The sequence below is a fragment of the Protopterus annectens genome, chromosome 3.part0 (genome assembly GCF_019279795.1).
Source record: "Protopterus annectens isolate FY-2018-M chromosome 3.part0, PAN1.0, whole genome shotgun sequence".
In the NCBI taxonomy this organism is placed as follows: Eukaryota; Metazoa; Chordata; order Ceratodontiformes; family Protopteridae; genus Protopterus; species Protopterus annectens.
In genome coordinates, this window is record NC_056731.1 from 1,084,329,842 (window position 1) to 1,084,336,478 (window position 6,637).

Below are 6,637 nucleotides of genomic sequence, written 5' to 3' on the forward strand. Positions count from 1 at the left end.
TAGTGGGTAGTATGTGACCATGGCACCCCTGTACCAGCAGTCAACATGTGCCAGGTCAGATAGGAGTGTGTGAATCCAAAACCTATGGTGGCATATGTCTACATCCATATTGTCAGGCCTGGTACACATGTTGTGCACTAAGGGATTATGTGTATACCTCTGGACTGTACTTTTTTGTGTCTGAAGTTCCACATATATTGGCCAATATCTCTGCTGCACTCCACAGGGGTATTACATGCTAGTGGCGGTACTTTACAAAGATGTCCTTAGGATGTCTATCAGTAGCCAATGGCACACGTCATAAGCAGATGTGACCTTCCACAAACACCATGTCTGTGATGACAATCCCAATGACAGTAGCAATAGTCTAGAAATATACCTGCTATACATACCTAACATCCCCTTGCACTACGACTTTGGCACTTAAGGGCTGAGGTAGGGCTGCACTCCATGTCCAGGACATATGGTGGAAATATATGTACATATAGTTATCCAGATAGATATATGTATATGATTACACATGTGTAGTACTTCCAATTACCACTGCCATGGCAACCACTTACTATGAATCCCTACATCATGTGGGCATGGCCCCTTTACATTTACTGTGTGATGGACATCCTTCCTGTGTGTGGACATCAGTGTTGCAGACAGGGGGTAGCAATACCACTTACAGGAGAACCTGAACACTCAGGGCAGCCACATATTTGAAGGAGGATCAGGAACTACAGACAGACTCTGAGTAGAGTTGTGATATGCTTTGTATAGTACTGGTGTTACAGGGTGTGTGTATGTACATGCTAGTTTACCTTGGAATGCAGTCTGTCTGCATAGCTCACTACTGTGGGCCTATCCTCTTGCTGGATAGAGGTATGCCTATCATGTGTTGTCCATCCACCACACAGGTCCTGTGTCAGATATTACACTGGTAGTGTGTGTGTTGCGTGCTATCAGTACATGTCTACATCCATTTCTGTTTCTAACCTCAATTCCCTGACTAAGGGTATGTTGCAGACTATCCTGTAACACCAGCACCTTGCTTAGTGTATGGCAACACTGTTCCACATATATGCCTGTGCTCCAGCCTCTGTCCTCCATCTGCATACCAAGCTTTGCACATATGTCATACTGTTGGGGGTTGTTCTGAAGTGGGCTGTGAGTTTATCACACTACCATTGCTGCCTTTAGTCCACTGCTGTTGTATCCCCCACACATACAGTGGGGCTGTATATATGTGTGGGCATCACCTACACAATACATGTGTGCCCTTATGCACTCCAGAGGCCAGTGTATGTAATAGTGGTATATGGGCCTGTATTATGGAGTCTAGGTGGGGAGCACCATAAATGACCTAGGCTGTTACAACATGTGAGGGTATCAGGGGTGAGCTGTCACAAGGTATCTGGATGTACAGTACCATATAGTTCACCTATATTTACATTACTTACATAAATTGGGGTACTGCAAGCCTACTGCCTCCTGCCATACAGACTGCTCTGTTTGTCAATGTGCTCGTGATGGTGTCAGTTATGCCTTGTTATGTACCAGTTACAACATATGTGATCACATAACATCTTTACCACCTACTGAGTTTGTACAGAGTGTAGATAGAGGCTGCTGAACTACACACTTGCACTACATACTGTTAATTGTTTGGTATCTTGCGACCCAGTCTGTCTTCAGTAATGTACAATTTGAAGGGTGTGGCCTGGACAGCAACAGTTGGGAACCTTTCCAGAATACTGTATTAGTGTAACTGTTTCACAGTTGCAGTGCTCTGTTTATATGGTTGTCAATGTCTAAACAGCTATATGATATGGCATATAGAACTGTAATAGTACACAATTAAAGGTTTCCCATTTCTGCAAACCTGTGTGTGGCATCTTTCCTATGACCTTTCTATGGGTATATGTTGCAGGCAATGATTGACACTTGTAAGGGTGGCCCATATAGTGCCCAGTTGTTCAGGTGTTAACTGTAGGCATAGTGGCTGTTCCATATTGTGTGCACCTTCTATATATGTATCATATTGTACATATGCCTGTGTGTGTATCTGTAGTCACATGTATATGTATATATATATATATATATATATATATATATATATATATATATATATATATATATATATATATATATATATATATATATATATATATATATATATATATATATATATATATATATATATATATCTGTATCTGCATATCTGTGTCTGTGTATCTGTATCCTGGGGATGTTGATGGCTTCCAAATATTACATGTCCTATGGGAGGCAGACTGTTCTTGGTAGTGTATTGCAAGGTGCACGTGTTTGGATGTGGGGGGATGCCTATATGTAGAAGACATATAGTGTTTGGGGCCTCTAAACCTCATTTATGGTGCATGTGCACATATGCTTATTTGTTAATCTGCCATTGCTATCTACAGATGTATGGCCATATATACCTATATATAGATATATATATATATATATATCTGTTAACATATATATAACCATGTCCATATATACCTACATAGATATATATCTGCATACTCATATGTAACGTGCTGTGTATATGTCAACATATAGGTGTAGACACATATAAGTGTCGATTTAGGCATATGCATGTATATATATATATATATATATATATATATATATATATATATATATATATATGCATATACATTGATATGTATATAGTGATAGGAATATATATATAATATATATATATATATATATATATATATATATATATATATATATATATATATATATATATATATATATATATATATATATATATATACATATATATACATATATATACATATATATACATATACATATATATATATATATATATATATATATATATATATATATATACATATATATACATATACACATATACTGCGGTGGTGGTGCTGCAGTAACGTTGTCGCCTCACAGTAAGATGCTGTCCGGCTCGATTCTCAGCTAGAGCATCTTCTGCGTGTAGACATGCGTGAGTGGGCATACCTTCGTTGAAGGTTGTGCGTCAGGGCTGGTAACTTAGCATGTAAAAATCAACTACCAATCATTAGCGGACTGGAGTTCTGCTGTGGTGACCCCTAACCGGGAAAAGCTGAAAGACACAACAACAACAACAACAAGTGGGATGTTGGAGAGGGGTAGTAGGTATAATTGGGGGTGGTAGGTTGGGTAGGTTAACACACAAGGCAAACAAGACTCATACAGGGGCAGTATATGACACATTTGGGGGCTAAACACCTTGGATGGGGAGGGGTGTTCGGAAGTCGCAGGCCCATGACCCCCCAAATGGGAACAGTGGGACTGAGGTCCTCACCCATGGGCAGTCACGACCCCAAAGGTGGCTGTGTTGGGGGCTGTGTAGGAGGGGCAGGCTCGCCCTCTAATTGCACCACTCAGCCCTCAAGCTGGTGTAGCCAGTCTTGAAATTCCAGATCGAGCTCCCTATGCACCACAGCCCGGACATGTTGACAGGTTCTCCTCCACGCCTGTTCCTGGGGGGGGGGGGGTGAGCCCCATCCCCTGCAGCGGTTCCACCCGAAAGTGGCACAGGGCCCACGGAGGAGGAGGTCTCAGACTGGACCCTAGATGTGCTGGTGTCCGGTGCCATGACCAGCTGAGGTGGGACAGGTGGGTCCGCTGGGACCGGCCTTCCCATACGAGCTATGTTGTAGCAGATGTATAACAGATATGGGTTAGTAATAGCCAACAGCATTCAGGATTAGTTATAACAGCATGCATAGGTATTCCCATTAATCCAAAACACCAGATTTAACACAGTTGCAGAACAAGCAGAACACATGCATATATGGAACAACAGTGGCCATGCAGGTTTCATTGAAGGCAACAGGCCACCAATATGGGTGTATTTTAACATGGCACATGCATAGAAACAAATGTGAATGTTTATAAACCATTAGGACATATGTCCCAATAAATGTTTGGAGTGCACACATACTAGTTGAGAAGTGTCATTTGGTTATTTCGCACATATGGTAGGGGTGAGAGAGAGAGTTCAATTAACAACTAATATATTCTTAGTCACCGCAGTGATCTTTCCCTTACATGTATTATTATTATTATACTACCCAATGGCCTAATATTGTACACTGGTATGTTTATAGATTATTATATATGCGACCTGTATCTTACATACAGGTGTGACAAGATGCAGGTGTTAATGCAACATATGTTGAGTATTACTGATATACATTTTGGGTGAGGTGCTAGAATGACAGGTTTGTTTTCATATACATTCTATGACTATGTACACATTTGACTATCAGTTATATGTCATTAACAGCTGCTTACATTTCTAGGATCATCACACTGCTTTTTCAGGGGAACAGGGTACCAGGCTGGTGATATGGGCCATTTATCTGGACATGCTGGCCAGACTGGAACAGTTGTGGGGTATTAATATGCATACAACTGTCTAGCTGAACATTCTAGCAAATTCTGTACAGGTGGGTATAATTATGCATACAGTTTTCTATCTGAACATTTTAACAAAATCTGTACAGTTGTGGGGTATGATTATGCATACAACTTACTAGCACTCCCGGGATTCAAACCCCTGCTGTGTGTGACAAAATTATAGTTAACATCACAGTACACTGTGCCATCCGGGAATCGATGTGAAGCTTTCTACTATTTTCTATCTCAGTCTCCCTCACTTGTACAGTATGACTGACCTCTTGGCACATCCAACATTGTTATACAGAACTTTATACACATTCTTTCTGCATACCACAGCATGGGTAACACTGCTTAATACAACAGTATTATTTATAGTATGCAACAGTTCAACTACATAAGAAAGAAGAGTAAACATAAGCACTCCGGGGGTTATACCTTTATTCACAGAATGTTACACATTTATTCCTACTGGTACGACACTTTCTAAGGCTCTTATATTTATTTGCTATGACAATACATGCAGAGAAATACTAACCTGCCTCGCAATGCAGCCTTTGCAACCTAGCATCATGGGCTTGCTGGTTCACAGCCCGCTCGGCTGCAGCTGTCGGAGGAATACAGTAATATTTAGCCATACCTTTCCATAGTATACACAAGCTAGTCAATTCTTAATTACTTAGTGGAATGAGTACTCACTCAGTACTAGGGCATTAGTCATCTGCCGAGATTCCTGGATCCACTGTTCCAGTACATCCCCCCTTCACCGCTTCAGGTCAGCATGGTGGTGCCTGACCTGCTCACCAGTCTGGGGGATACCTGTGGCACTGGTGAGGTCACGGGCGAGACTGTCCCAGGCCTCAGTTTTATAGTGAGAGCCCTGGTACTGGCCCTGCAGTAGTCTCTTCTCATGGTGTTTTATCAGGAGCCATACCATGAGTTTTGGCTCCTGGCTGCCCCAGCACTGCACTCTAAAATGAGTGCCTTCAACCGCACCAGCCATTCTGCCTGCAGTAGGAAGCTACAACCAGTTATGGAATGTATTCCCACCTGTGTGATTTAAATAAGGCCGATTACCCACACTTTTTCATGATTGGCCAGGTTTGAAGAGGCTAAGCTATGGACACACCTGCTTACCTAAGGTTGGAAGTGCTTAAAGGGGTATACCGGTAGGCAGATTGGATTGGCTCCCCTACACATTGCTTACTCTTACTAAGTTGAGCTGTGCTGTGGTTAGCATTGCTTAATAGTTAATTTGCACTATATTTGCCTTTTGGCAGTGATTTATTCTTCATTACAGGTTATATATGTGTCTGGTGTCTGTGAGTTATGTGTACATACACTGTAAAAAGACCTGGGGACTTCTGCACTTTATTACTACAATAACACCTCACATCTTTGCAGTACTCCAGTTCACATAATTATGTTATGTCACAAGTTATACCACTTCACACTGTACATAGATTCAGTTCACATGTTTGGTTTGATTTTCCTGTGGTGAGGATTAGTTTACTGATACTTCATTCATCTGTATTGCTCTGATGGATTCGAGGTTGACTACTGTGACTATAGTATACAGGGTCCTGAGTTTGAGCCTTACAGAGACAGTTCATTTTGTTGCTGGGCAGAACACGTGGGTTTGCAGGGGTTTGTGGAATGGTAAGCACTGCTAACCTCCAATTACAGTTTCTTAAACCAGTTAGCTTCTACTTTGCATAATCTGTGTAGGCAATGCTTACCACCACCCACACAGGTGTACTCCCGCTTGCTGCCGCACACCCCCACGCTACTTCATGCACATGTCGGTTTTATACATGCTTAAGTCATGTGTACATATCAGGTATGACTGTTCACGAAGGTCAGTGTAAGGTTAAGTGGAATTCCAGTTTAGCATTTCTGGTTTGGCTACACTCAGGTATTCGGGTTAGGTTTAGTTATGCCATACCTGTGTTGTAGAGTAGATGTGAATAGTGGAAGTGAAGGTGGGTAGGGGGAGGGGGTGGACATTTTAACTGTATAGTAGGCCATTCGACTGATTGGTGGGGGAGTGGTAGTGCAGGTTGCAGGGTGTTGAGATATGTATACAAGGCAGGACAGGAGTTGTCAGTGTCAGTAGTTGGTGTAGGGGTGTGGAGTGCTGGGGGTTGTCAGACTTTGCCAGGTAATGATCCAAGTGTGCTTGGGTTTCCCCTTCATGTGTTTTTAC